The 15106-nt window shown below is 33.2% G+C and overlaps 3 non-coding genes and 3 pseudogenes across 3 annotated transcripts; 5 read left to right on the top strand and 1 right to left on the bottom strand.

Annotated features, from left to right (window-relative positions):
• Positions 1-187: 187 nt before the first annotated feature.
• On the bottom strand, positions 188-299 carry LOC136077534 (U2 spliceosomal RNA; annotated as a pseudogene).
• Positions 300-380: 81 nt separating this feature from the next.
• Positions 381-537, top strand: LOC136077546 (U2 spliceosomal RNA; annotated as a pseudogene).
• A 2035-nt stretch (positions 538-2572) lies between these two features.
• On the top strand, positions 2573-2756 carry LOC136077435 (U2 spliceosomal RNA). Its single transcript, XR_010637067.1, has one exon. It is a non-coding gene; the product is annotated as a U2 spliceosomal RNA (small nuclear RNA).
• Positions 2757-6913: 4157 nt separating this feature from the next.
• LOC136077535 (U2 spliceosomal RNA) lies at positions 6914-7109 on the top strand. The gene has a single exon (XR_010637090.1). It is a non-coding gene; the product is annotated as a U2 spliceosomal RNA (small nuclear RNA).
• A 174-nt stretch (positions 7110-7283) lies between these two features.
• On the top strand, positions 7284-7375 carry LOC136077558 (U2 spliceosomal RNA; annotated as a pseudogene).
• A 3357-nt stretch (positions 7376-10732) lies between these two features.
• Positions 10733-10932, top strand: LOC136077415 (U2 spliceosomal RNA). Its single transcript, XR_010637057.1, has one exon. It is a non-coding gene; the product is annotated as a U2 spliceosomal RNA (small nuclear RNA).
• The last annotated feature ends 4174 nt before the right edge of the window (positions 10933-15106 follow it).

Raw genomic sequence — 15106 nt, 5'->3', positions numbered from 1 at the left:
AGCCAGTCGACCTCTATATGAAGCCTAACCTGAGCTACTATACTCAAAATTACTCTAAAAATCACACACTGAGGTCTACGACCTCTACAAACTCTCAGTCGCTTTTTACACACTTAAAGCTCGTAGACTTTAAAGACACTCTCCTAGGCAACCCACGGACGGGGCAAGGTAAAAATACAAAACTCTCAAAAGGCCAACAGACCTTTTTATATAAGCGTCAGGATCATTAGCTTGTCCTAATAAACTAAAATCAAGAACAGATACTACACTTGATCTTAGCCATTAGGCCGAGAAGCGATAACTAACACTGCAGACATAGTCGGACTGACGCCGTCTTCAACAATGTACTTGTTGTTTGAATTAGTACGATAGCTTAAGCGATCGCTTCTCGGCCTAATGGCTAAGATCAAGTGTAGTATCTGTTCTTATCTTAGTTTAATTAGGCGAGCTAACGATCCTAATTTGTATAAAGAAGGTCTACTGGCCTTCTGAGTGTTTGTGAGTTATACCTTGCCCCCTCCACGGGTTGCAAGTTTGTGTGTTTTTTTTTTTTTAAAGTCTCCGGACTTTTAGTTATTATTGAGTGGTTGAGATTTTGTTACAGATCGTAGATCTTAGTGAGTTAATTAGAGTGTGTGAGTTTTATAAAGAGGTTGGATGGACCTCTTTAGAGGTCTACTGGTCTCTGAATGACTGAGGGAATAATATATACAGTTTAGTACTATTTTTACCATGTTACTTTTAGACACAAGAAATACCATGGAAATAGATACTAAAATAGTAGCTGCTACAGCCCAAAACAAATGCTATATGCAAGCTGCAAACAAGACCTATGCACAAGCTGCAAATAATAACAATAACACATACGACTATAGCGCCTTAAATAATTCTCTTTTAAGTAAGGTAAACGCTAAAATTAACGACGACGATTTCTTAGTTGCTATTGAAAAGGCCAGATTTAAGAAATACCTATGCGGATATCAACAAATCCGTAATGGCTCTTTTATTGAGATAAAAAATGAAAAAATTAAAGAATCAATTCTTGCAAAAGGAATAAATAATAATGGTGTAAACCACCAAGTTTACCAATCTACACCGTCGAGAAACATTAGTAAAAAGGTAACTGTTTCCATCCTAGGTTTACCAATTAAAAAAAGTAATTTTCCTGCTGGTAAATTTCTAGAGCAGCTCGGAAAGGGAAAGCATATTAGAACTAAACCTATATTTAAAAAAACACCAAGGAACAAAACGATCTATTACTCCGGTATCATAGTTGCGATTATGGACAAATTAGAAAAAAATCAATCCTAAGGTTTATAAACCTGAATGGGTATGAGGTTAGGACAATCTACAACGGCAAAAAAGATGTGGGAAGGCCACAAAACAAAGTAAACACGAATCAGAAAAGTAAAGACAAAGATGTTTGCGAGTCAACTAGTAGCATTCCCCTAGTTATACCATCTGTAGGAACACAAAATCAAAATATTATTTCAAACGATCGAGGATAAGGGAGTAGAAAAGGAAACGGAAGAACATGAGAAGAATTTAGAAATATAAATAAAAACTATAGAAACAGTAGAAACTATAGAAACAGGAGAAACTATAGAACTTCAAGCAGCAAACGAAAACAAAAATAGTAAAAACGGTGAAGATAATAGCGAAGTCGATGAAAGATATAAAAATAATAATAAATAGGATAGAAGTAAAGTCAGTGATATAGCAAAGAGTAAAGATGCTGATGGTCAAAGTGAGAAAGAACTTTTTAGCAAAAAAGATGACAATCTGGATAGAGTGGAAATACCTAAAGAGTATAGACAAATGTCACATATAGACAAAGTCAATTATAACTGAAAGACCTTTAAAAATTTTGACTGACTTACCTGTAGCAAAGAAGAATTACAAAAATTCAAAGCCTTCAAGAAACTCGAATGGCAACAATATAAGACTGCCAAAATGAAAAACTATAAGGCAACCAAAGATCTCGAAAAAAAAATAGGAAAAATTACACCACTTGTTTTCGAACAAATAGACTCCAGTGAAATATATTCATTTAATACGAAAGAATTTAAAAACTTTAACATCAATACCGCAGATATAAATGAAAAGAAAAAATATATTGCTTGCAAAAGAGCAGAATGGAAACAATGAAAAAAGGAATTTTTTCAATATATTAAAGATCATGATAAAAAACAAGAAAAATGTAATTTTAAAAAACAAACGCATTAAGCCAAGAGAGTAAAAAATAACACCTAAAGCAAAAAAATAAAAATCGACATTAAACAAAAAAACAACTTTTAACAAAACAACAAAAAAATCACTAAGTAAAAAATGTTATGATGTTTTAATGTCGCATCAAAGAGTTAACTTATAAACATTATTAAACTTGGAAAAAAATATATAAGCAATAATAAAAATATAAAAGTAACAAAACAAAATAAAAATATAAAACAATTAAAAGAAAAATTAAAAATATAAAACAACTCTGCATTCTGAAGCCTTGGACTAAAATATAGTTTAATACAACATCAAAAAAAAAAAAAAAAAAAAAAAAAAAAAAAAAAAAAAGGTGTCCCTAGATGTAAAGAAAAAAAAAAAATATATATCTCTTCTTATCAGTTTATTATCTGGTACGCCGGCACAGTTCGGCTCATATATTCCTATGATTTTTTGAATTAGGTCATGGGATCAAAGGTTTACCTTGTCCCGACCACGGGTTGCCTCGGCTTTGCACTACTGCTGAGCGCGGCCCAGATTGAAAATAAGAAAAACTTTTGACTTTCAGAGTGTCCAACATCGCTACTGGTCTCAACTGCTGCTGATGATGATGCTGACGAAAATGATTGGTCTCAGCTTTGCACTACTGCTGAGCGCGGCCCAGATTAAAAATAAGAAAAACTTTTGACTTTCAGAGTGTCCAACATCGCTACTGGTCTCAGCTGCTGCTGATGATGATGCTGACGAAAATGATTGGTCTCAGCTTTGCACTACTGCTGAGCGCGGCCCAGATTAAAAATAAGAAAAACTTTTGACTTTCAGAGTGTCCAACATCGCTACTGGTCTCAGCTGCTGCTGCTGATGATGACGACGAAAATGATTAGACGTACTAATTCAAACCACAAGTACATTGTTGAAGACGGCGTCAGTCCGACTATGTCTGCGGTGTCGCTTTTTAGCCTAATGGATAAGATCTAAAGGTGTCATCTTGGGATTTATTAGCATTTTGACGAGCTGGTAACCGTATTTAGTGATTAGTGATTATATAACTTTACTGTGTATTGCAGTTATGTAACTGGTGTGAGTGATTTTTAGAGTGATTAAGTTTGTATTGAGCGAAAGTTTATTACTTAAGGTATCAGTAACAGCCAAGTAAATGGATTCTTCCATGGAAGGCACTTCTTCATCTGAAATGGAAAAACCAAACGATGACATCCCGGTGGACTCTTGTCCTCAAAACGACGAAATAAATAAAACAATTATGCAGGAAAGAAGCTATGCTCAAGCTGCGTTATCAAAAGATAAAGAACCTATTAAAGAATTTTTTAAGCTTGATATAACTTTGTTATGCAAGCTATCAATAAAAGTTTCCCTTCATGATGTTTTATGTTCTCTTGAAGAGGAGAACCTTGATGAAGAACTTGAAGGTGCCCAACTGTTAAGAAAGGGAGAACTCCATAAAATTGTTAAGAAAACAAATAATGCTAAAAATAGATTTTTAGAAAGAGGTCTTTCCATTAACGGTTTTTATCAACGCTTTTTTCACTAAACACCAAGACGAGAGCCGAGCATTCATGTTTACGTATCAATCTTAGGTCTCCCAATTGCTGCTAAACTTGCTCAGATTGGAAAGGACCTTGAAGAAGAGGGATACGGGAAACATTTAAAAACGTATCCAATCAAGAAAGCAACACCGACTAAAGAAACCCAGTATTACTCAGGTACTTTAATGGCTGTTATGGAAAAACTACATAAAGATATACCAAGATTTATAAAGTTATGTTATAGGCTATACATATATTATGTTAAGGCTTTATATTTATAAAGTTAATGTAAAGGCTATATATACAGGACAACCATTTAAGGAAAAAAAGCAAGAAAGTAACATAATACCAGTAACAAGCTCCGCAAACCCCTCCTATGAAGAAACAAAATCAGTTGATGTAAATTTAGAACAACAAGAACCTAAAACAACAACTAAAAATCTTGAAGAACAAAAAATTTTGATAAAAAGCGACTTAACTACAAAACCAACAAATGAAAATAAGATAAAACAAAATGAAACAAACTCTACAAAAATATTGATAGAGAACAATCAAAACGATCTTTGTGATACGGATGGTGACTCTGTGGACGATGGTTTCACGGAAACAAATAATAAAAATAAAAATAAAAAACCCACTGACGATAAATTCAAAATTCAAGAATCTAAAAGAACAAACATAGTGACGAATCTGCATAGAAACGAATCTAAAAGTCAACTAAAATATAATTATATGCAAAACCTAATTAAAAACCATGCAAAAACCAAATAAAAATAGAAAACAAATAAAACCAAACAAAAATATAAAATAAAAAACCAAAAAAAGGATAAAACAATTAAAAACAAAAAAAAAATACAAAATAAAAAAAAAACCTCAATAAAAAATGGATGAAGTTAAAATTACAACTTTCAATGAAAATGGTCTTAACGACATTATAGGAAACGAAGAAAAATTTTTAACTTACTAGCAAATAATGACAGTAATGTATTCTGTTTACAAGAAACACACTGTATAAATGAAAAAGAACAACACTGGACAACGGAATGGCACCTATTAACGCAAGGCTCAGCTTTGTGGAATCATAGCACAAATAAAGTAAAAGGAGTCGCAATACTCACAAAAAAAAGAACTAAATTCAGAGAGGTTACTCAAGATAACAATGGTAGGATAATTGCGACAAATGCTAAGATTAATAACAGCAACATAAGAATTATCAATGTTTATTGTCCAAACGTTCCAACAGAAATAGAAAAATTCTATGGATACCTAAATAAACATTTCAGGATATGCGACTCGTTGATACTAGCAGGAGATTTCAATACAGTTGAAAATTTGGAAAAAGACAGTCAAGGCGGGGATTCATTAAATAAAAACAACTCTTTAGGAACGTTTAATCTAAAGAATTTTACTAGTAAGTATGAAATAATAGATTCCTATAGAAAACTAAACCCATTAGGTACAGATTTTACCTACGAAGACAAGCAATTTAAGAGTCGTATTGGCAGAATTTACATTTCAAAGAGTATCACAAATAATATTTCGTATAAGATAATTGAGACTCAACTGAGTTATCATAAAATGTACCAATGTCGATTCGCACTATCTGTTGCGCACAAAAGGGGACCAGGTTACTGGCACCTCAATATATATCTATTGAACGACCTAAAATTTGAAAATTAGATTAAAATAGATTTTGAAAAACACAAAACGTCCAAGGACCAATACGAAAATACAAACCAGTTTTAGGAAATGGTTAAATATGGAATTAAACAAATCGCAATAAAAAGATCAAAAGAACTAAAGATAGAGAAGGAAAACATCATCAAATCATTTGAAATAGAAATAGAAATAGAGAAAGAATAAGAAAAGCAAGACAAAAAAAAAGGTAACAATGCTAATGAGTGAAATAAGAAGACTAAAAGAAGACAAAGGCGTCTTCATTAGGACAAAACAACAAATAGTCGAAGAGGGAGAGAAATTCAAAATCACTCTTCATGATGGAGAAAACTAATCAAAAAAGGAAAACAATCACTGAAATCTACGATGGCGATATAACTCACAGTGATACAATAAATGTTCAAAATACATTAAGAAAGTATTATTTTAACTCGTACTCAGAAAAAATAGTAAACAAAGAAAAACAAGAACTTTTCTTAAATAATATTAAAAATCCGCTTTCAGATGAAGAAAATATACATCTAAATAAAAAAATTACAATTGAAGAATTGCACGAAGCAGCTCTATCTTTAAAAACAGGGAAAACACCAGGCATTGTTGAAATCCACGTTGAATTCTATCAAAAATTTTGGCTGCTATATGGGTCTCAGTTTACAGAATTGGCAAACGAACATCTTTTTAATGTGGACAAACAACAATCATGGTCACAAAGAACAGCCTTGGTTAGTCTTCTACCTAAAGAATGTGATCTGAAATAAAGCTTTGTCCAGGAAAATCCTTTAACATCATAAAAACTATATTTTTAACAAGCATTGAAGAGCTTTAAAAAGGAGATACGATACTAAAAGTATATAAAATTATTACAAATACAGTAATAACAGAACTCTGGCGTGCAAGTAACGCAAAATTAAAGAAAAATAAAGATATAAAAATAAAAACCAAATAAAACCAAATCAAAAATGAAAAAACAATGAAAGAAAAAGAAAAATATATAACAACAAAACAAAAATAAAAATTATAAACTAATACCTTCTAGGGCCTTGGACTAATTGGTAAATTAAAAAAAAAAAAAAATTAATAAAAAAAAAAAAATTGCAAAAAAAAAAAAAAAAAAAAATTAATTGTTCTTATTGCGGCTCCGGACCATCTCTCTATAGGTTTCGGTGTTGTTAGAAAGCATAAACAGCACAAGATCAAATCGGTTAAAGTCGATAGAGGTTCTTGGCGTAGTAGCTTTTTCAGTGTCTCCTTTTACGTCCGGAATTCTAAAAGCGATCCGTCCACTCCGGACGAGAAATGGAGATAAACCAATAAGTTGGCGCTGCCCTGTTTCCGCTAAGTGGCAAATAAAACCTTAAATGGGCCTAAACAAACCCTTAAATGGGCCAAAATACCCTTAAATGGGCCAAAATACGGAATCTTGACTCCCAAATAACACTACTTTCTAGGGCCCTGTGTAAGTCTGGTTTCAGCTTTAGGTCACTTTAGTTGGTTGGTAAAAAAAAAAAAAAAAAAAAGGATCTGTTTCTATCAGTTTAATTTCTGGTACGCCCGCACAATCCGGCTCGTATAATAATATGATTTTTGGCATTAGGTCATGGGATTATCGGTTCACCTTGCCCTGAGCACGGGTTGCCTCGGTTTTGCACTACTGCTGAGCGCGGCCCAGATTGGAAATAAGAAAAATTCTTGACTTTCAGATTGTCCAACATCGCCAATGGTCTCAGCGGCTGCTGATGACGATGCTGCGGATTATGGCGACGATGAAAATAATTAGACGTACTAATTCAAACCACAAGTACATTGTTGAAAACGGCGTCAGTCCGACTATGCCTGCAGTGTTAAGTTGTCGCTTTTCGGCCTAATGGCTAAGATCAAGTGTAGTATCTGTTCTTGATTAAAAATTGGCGATTAATTTTATTTTTAATATTATAATTAATTTGATTAAAAATTGGGGATCTTGATTAAAAATTCTTGATTAAAAATTTTTCTTGATTAAAAAGTGTTTTTGCATTAAAAATTGGCGCCCCATTTTACTCCTGTGCGCCGATTATAAGATATTAAAAAAAGCATTTGCTAAGAGACTGTCAACAGTACTTGGCAAAATATTACAACATTTGCAGACGTGTTCGGTCTCTGGAAAAACGATATACTTAAACCTATTTCTTGTCAGAGATCTTATCGAATATACAAACTCAAAAAATCTAAAAAGCTTTATGATCTCAATAGATCAAGAGAAAGCCTTTGATAAAGTCTACACGGGATTTTTATTTCGTGTATTGGAAAAATATAATTTAGGTCCCTGTTTCACACTTGCCCTTAAGCAAACCATGAAAAATACACAATCAATAATTTTAAATAATGGCTATATGGGCAAACCATTTTAAATAAACAGAGGTGTGAGACAGGGAGACCCAATATCTCTGATGCTCTACTGCCTTGTTGCAGAAACTCTAAGCCTAGAGATAAACAAAAATAAAAAAATTAAAGGTATTAGATTACCTGAGTCGAAACACAACTTAAAAATACTACAATATGCTAACGATACAATGATAACAGCAAGAAACTACACATCCATAGATGAGATTTTCAAAGTTATCGAAAACTTTGAACAAGCAACTGATCCAATATAGAAGACAAAGGCATTAGCGATGGGTGGCTTTGATTACATAGCCTACCAAAACGATATACAAAAGAAATACTTAAAGGACCATAGTATAACTTGGTCCAATTCAACAGGAATAAAGATACTTGGTATGACTTTCTTTACAGACCTTGCCTTTGCAGCAGCTGAAAACTGAAACAATATCATAACAAAATTTAAACGAAAGGTGAAAGGTTTTCAATACAGAAATGTATTATTAAGGTGTAAAGGAATGTTCTTAAACGTACTTGCAATGTCAAAAATCTTGTTCACTGCAAATATCTTCCTTGTTAACAAGCTCATTGATAAAAAAATCAAAAGCGTGATCTCGAGATATTTGTGGCAAAGTGAACATGCAGAGCCTGTACGGAGAAATATCTTAAACTAACCAATAACAGCAGGTGGTCTAGGTATTATAGATCCATCAAAACAAAATGTCGCCCTTAGATTAAAACACCTCTTTACTATAAAAGATATTCAAAAACCACATGAGAGTTTTTACTTACAAAAATATTTCTTATCAACATCCCTAATTAAAATAGCAACAAATAAATATGAGCAATGGAACTTTATGAATGAAAATAAACACCCGAAAACACTGAATAAGCCTCCGTTCTATTATGAAGACATCGTAAATATATTAAATACTAATGAAGCAATATATCTCATTAAAAATAGAAACTCAAAAAATATATATAGTATTATCTTAAGTAATGAAGATAATCCATCGATTAAGAAAACAGAGTGTTACTTGGACTCAATATTCCAAAAAAACCTACCTTGGAACAAAATCTGGATGAGGAGCTTTGATTCGTATGCTCAAGGACCAAGTCAAAACACACTATGAAGATTAATGCAGAATAGCCTTCTGTCTTTGAAAAAAATAAAGGCATGGCGGATAAATCTAGGCCGTGGAAATGCCTTATGTAAAACAAGTCGTCAGACTGAATTAACGCTGCATCTGTTCGCAAACTGTAAAAAAGCACGGACAGTATGGAAAAAAATACAACCTATTTATGAAAAACTTTGTCCAGGAAAATCCTTCAACATCATAAAAACTATATTTTTAACAAGCATTGAGGAGCTTTTAAAAGAAGATAAGATAGCAAAAGTATATACAAGCATTACAAATATAGTAATAACAGAACTCTGGCGTGCTAGAAACGCACAACTAAAGGAAAATAAAGAAATAAAGTCTTACAAAATGGCTGAAACCATCAAACAAGAAATAAGATATATATAGAATGCAAAATATAAAAAGGCAGTTTGAGAAAATAACATTAAACTATTTCATTCTAAACTCTCCATTAATAGTTCAATATGCAACAGTAACAGCACAGAGTTAATTTTTTGGCTTTGATAACCTTATAAATAACAGTGAGTTTCTATTAAACTTTCAAATATAAATCTCAGCAAAAAAAAAGTCGTTAGTATTAAAGAGTCGCATCCAAGCGTTACTCCCAAAACACTTAAGGATCTTTATAAAAAAACAAAAACCCAAAACAAAATAAAAACAAAAACCAAATATAACAAAATAAGAAAAAAAAGTATCTGTTCTTGATTCTTAGTTTATTTAGGCGAGCTAGTAGTCATAACTAGTATAGTAAAGGTCTACTGGCCTTCTGAGTGGTTTGTTGGTTTTACCTTGCCCCGTCCACGGGTTGCAAAGGCGATTGTTTTAAAAGTCTACTGGCTTTTCGTGAGCACTGAGTGACAAAGAGTTTTATAGAGATCGTAGACCTCAACGAGTGGATTATAGTGAGTGCGAGTGTAAAGAGGTCGGTTAGACCTCTTCTGGAGGTCTACTGGCCTTTGAGCGACTGAGTGACTAAAAGACTGCTAGTACTACATACCATATTACTAATAGATCCTAAAACAACCATCGAAATAGATAATACGAAAGTAGATGTTTCTACAGCTCCAACAAAAACTTATGCGCAAGCTGCCAGCAATACCAATAGGCAAGCTGCAACAAAAAATATCACTTCAATTGAGTATAGTTTTCTCAAAAATACCATCTTAAGTAAAGTAAATACGAAATATAGCGATAATGAGATTCTATCAGCTGTTGAAGATGCAGGATATGACAAATTCCTCAACGGATTTCAACAAATACGTAACGGTTCAATCATAGAGCTTGTTATGAAAAATGACAAAGTCAAGAATACAATCCTTGAAAAAGGGCTAAACATCTATGGCGTAATGCTCCAATTTTTTTAATCAACACCTAGTAGAAATATCAGTAAAAGGGTAACAATATCTATTCTTGGACTACCTATAGAAAAATGTAGCTTTCCTGCCGGAAAGGTTTTGGAGGAGCTAGGTTACGAAAAACATATTCGGACTTACCCCATTCTTAAAAAAACACCAAAATACAAATTGCCCTATTACTCAGTATTAGAGGTTCTTGGCGTAGTCGCTTTTTAAGTGTCTCTTTCTACGTCCGGAAATCTCAAAATGATTCGTCCACTCCGGACGTGAAATGGAAATAAACCATTAAATTGGCGCTGCTCAGTTTCGGCTGAGATGCAAAAAAAACTTTAAATAGGCCTAAACAAACCCTTAATTGGGCCAAAAAACCTTTAAATGTGCCAAAATACGGAGTCTCGGCTCCCAAATAACACCGCGTTCTAGAGCCCTGTATAAGTCTGTTTTAGCTTTAGGTCACTCTAGTTGGTTGGTAAAAATAAAAAAATGTATCTGTTCTTATCAGTTTAATATCTGGTACGCCGGCACAGTCCTGCTCATATATTATTCTGATTTTTGGCATTAGATCACGCTATCATAGGTTTACCTTAACCCGACCACGGGTTGCCTCGGCTTTGCACTACTGCTGAGCGCGGCCCAGATTGACAATATAAAAAATTCTTGACTTTCACAGTGTCCAACACCGCCAATGGTCTCAGCTGCTGCTGATGATGATGCTGCTGATGATAAAGACGACGAAAATGATTAAACGTACTAATTCAAACCACAAGTACATTGTTGAAGAAGGCGTCAGTCTGACTATGTCTGCAGTGTTCAGTTATCGCTCCTCGGCCTACTGGCTAAGATCTCTTGGTGTAACCTTGCGATTTATTAGCATTTTGACGAGCTTGTGACCTTTAATAGTGAGATTAGCGAGTATTGAGGATTTAGTGGGTATTGAGGGACTTATAAGTGGTGTGAGGGGCGTACTGAGTGATAAAGTGTATACTGAGAGTCCTTGTGCGCTTAAATCAATTTTTCAAAGATTTTATTAAAATCCTAGAAGATGGATAATTCTATGGAAAAATATGATGTATCTGAATTGGAAAACCCTAATGACGATTCCCCAGTGGACTTAGGTGCGATTAACGAGGAAGTAAATAATATAATAACGCAGGAAAGGAGCTATGCTCACGCTGCATCTTTAAAAAGGAAAACATCAACAAAAGACTGCTTTAAGCTTGACAACACACTTTTATGTAAGCTTTCGTTAACAACTTCTCTTCATGATGTTCTTTGTTCTCTTGAAAAAGAGAACCTAGATGAACAGCTTGAAGGAGCTCAACTTTGAGGAAAAGGGGAACTTCTGGAGGTAGTGATGAAAACTGATAAGGCTAAAAATAGGCTACTAGAAAGGGGTCTGACCATTAACGGCTTTCATCAGCGATTCTTCTATTCGACTCCAAGACGAAAACCGAGCACACGTGATTACGTGTCAATACTAGGTCTACCAATAGCTGCTAAACTGGCTCAGATTGAGAAAGACCTTGAAGAGGAGGGGTTAGGAAAACATCTAAAAACATACTCTATTATGAAAACAATTCCAACTAAAGGAACGCAGTACTTTTCTGGGACACTAATGGCTGTTATAGATAAATTGTATAAAGATATTCCAAGGTTTTTAAAAGTATGGGGCTATTACGTAAGAGCTATTTATACAGGACAGCCAGTAAAAGAGAAAGCAGAAATAAATATCGTAACCCCAACCGAAACAAGCTCTGCAGAACCACTTCATAAACAAACAAGCACAGCAAATGACAAACCAGAACAACAAGAACCTGATTTAATACCCAAGAGTACCGAGGAACCAACACAATTGAAAATATGCGAAGTTTCTGCAAAACCATCAGATCAAAACAAAATAAAACAAAACGAGATAAGTGCATCAAAAATAATAAAAGAAATCAATCAAGGTGACGCTTGTGAAATGGAGGATGATTCTGTTGACGACGGATTTACGGAAGTAAATAATAATAAGAATGAAAAAAGAAAACCTTCTGACGAAAAAATAAAAATTCTATAACCTAAAAGAACCAACATAATGACGAACCTGTATAGAGGAGAAACCTAAAGCCAAATAAAATATAAATATTTACAAAATTTAAATTAAGTTAAAAACCAGGTAGAAAAACCAAACAAAAGCAAACAAAAATAAAAAACGAAAAACCAAGTAAAAATATGTAACGAAAAACCAAATAAAAATATAAAACAACAACAAAAAAAAACAAACAAATAAAAATATAAACTTAAAAAGCAACAACAAAAAAAAATACAAAAGTTTAAAACAAATAGCATAAAAAAACTCGTATTTCCATTAAAAATGGAGTTGAAAATAATGACTTTTAATGTAAATGGCTTTAATGATAATATTAAAAGACACGAAGTAATGAGATTTCTGGAAACTTTAGACTGTGAAATTTTCTGCATATAGGAAACTCACTGCACAAAAGAAAAAGAAGATCACTAGGCAAGGGAGTGGAAACAAAAAACAAATGGTTCCTCTATATGGAACAATAAATTGAACAAAGAAAGAGGAGTTGACATTCACACTAAAACTAAATCAACCTTTGATCAAGTAACGAAAGACAACCATGGTAGAATCTTAGCAGCAAACATAGATGTAGTAAATACAAAAGTAAGAATAATCAACATATATGGTCAAAATAACCCAAATGAAAAAGAAAATTTTTTTTTAAAATCTAGAAAAACATCCTAGTGTCAGTGATAAAATAATCTTGGCTGGTGACTTTAATATGGTGGAAGATGCCAATACAGATAGGCAGGGAGGGGATTCGCTAAACAAAAACAATACTCTTGGTTCCAGGAATTTGACAAACTTCCTGTTAAAGCAAAAAATAAAAGATGCCTACCGTAAGCAAAACCCTTGCAAGAAAGAATTCACATACGAAAAAACAGATAACTCATTCAAAAGCCGTATTGACAGGATCTACTGTCACTTAGATAAAAATACTAAATGGACCTGCTCAATACTTGAAAAACACTCTAAGTGACCACAAAGCCTTTCTAGTTAAAATACAAATAGAGCCTCAACTTCAAAGAGGCCCAGGATATTGGCATTTAAACGTCAATCTTTTGAATGACCCCATCTTCAAAAATTATATTACTAAAAACCTAGAACATTTACAAAAAACAAAACATCAATACGAAAATAATAACCAATGGTGGGAAATCTTAAAGTTTAAAATTGAGGGAAAAGCCATCCATAAATCTAGAGAAATCAATCAAGAAAAAAAACAAAAAATCGTTCTTTTAAAAACTAAAATTAAAATCAAAAAAGAAAAAAATCCCCAAAATAAAGAAGCATTATATAATCTAAAAAACGAAATAACGCAGCTTACTGTAGATCAAGGGATTTTTGTTAGAAAAAGGCAAGCAATAATAGAAGAGGGTGAAATCCCCTCAAAATTACTCTTTTGCCTTGAAAAAAGCAATCAAAAAAATAAGATAGTATCGGAGATCAAGAATGGAGATGCTATATATAAAGATACTCTAAATATTCAAATATTTATACGTAAATATTTTAAAGAACTATATAAAAATCGTCAACTAAATACTGAAAAACAACAACTTCTTCTTGACAACATCACTATTTCACTATATAACAAAGAAAATGAATGTCTAAACAAAAAACTAACTACTGAAGAAATGTATATAGCAGCTAAATCTCTAAATACAGGAAAAACTCCAGGCATAGATGGACTACCCATTGAATTTTATCAAACATTCTGGGACCTATACGGAAACCATCTAACGGAACTAGCTAACGAAAATCTTTTTCAAGAGGACGAAGAACTTACCTGGTCGCAGAGAACAGCTCTTATCAGCCTCTTGCCCAAAGAAGGGGACAAAACAAACATTAAAAATTGGCGACAAATATCACTTCTTTGTGCAGATTACAAGATCATAACAAAAGTCCTGGCAAACAGACTAGCAAAAGTTCTTGACAGAATATTGGAACCATCGCAAACATGTTTAGTACCTAAAAGATCCATCTTTTCTAATATATCTCTATTAAGAGTCTTGATAGAATACACAAATCAAAAAAATAATGAGAGCTGCGTAATTTAGATCGATCAAGATAAAGCTTTCGACAAAGTAGATCGAGATTTTCTTTACAAAACGATGGAAAAATTTAATTTAGGCAAAAAATTTATCTATGCCATAAAACAAACTATGGAAAATTCTCAGTCTCTAATAATAAACAATGGTTACCTCGGTAAGTCTTTTAAAGTGGAGAGAGGTGTAAGGCAAGGCGACCCAATAGCACTCATGCTCTACTGCATCGTGGTGGAAACCTTGTCTTTAGAAATAAAGAAAAACCTATTTATCGAAGGCATACCCCTGCCTGGATCCAAAACACCCCTAAAAGTCCTCCAATACGCAGACGATACAGCAATAACAATAAAAAACGTATATTCTATCCATGAAATCTTCAAAGTATTAAATAACTTCGAGCAAGCGACTGGCTCAAATATAAACTTGAACAAAACAAAAGCACTCGGTTTCGATGGCTTTAACTTAAAAAAAACTTTAACAGTTTATTTTCAAGAGAAGAGCTGCTATACGCAGCAAACACCTTAAAAAAAGGAAAATCGCCAGGAATAGATGGACTACCGGTCGAGTTTTACCAAAAACACTGGAAAATTTACAGAAAATTTATTACAGAACTTGCAAACCAAAATCTCTTCGACGTAAATGGTAAAATGACTTGGACGCAAAAAACTGCAATCATAAGTCTTTTACCAAAAGATGGAGACCT

The sequence above is a fragment of the Hydra vulgaris genome, chromosome 02 (genome assembly GCF_038396675.1).
Source record: "Hydra vulgaris chromosome 02, alternate assembly HydraT2T_AEP".
NCBI lineage: Eukaryota > Metazoa > Cnidaria > Hydrozoa > Anthoathecata > Hydridae > Hydra > Hydra vulgaris.
Note: the sequence above shows the minus strand (reverse complement) of the source record. Positions and strands in the feature narration are given on the sequence as shown.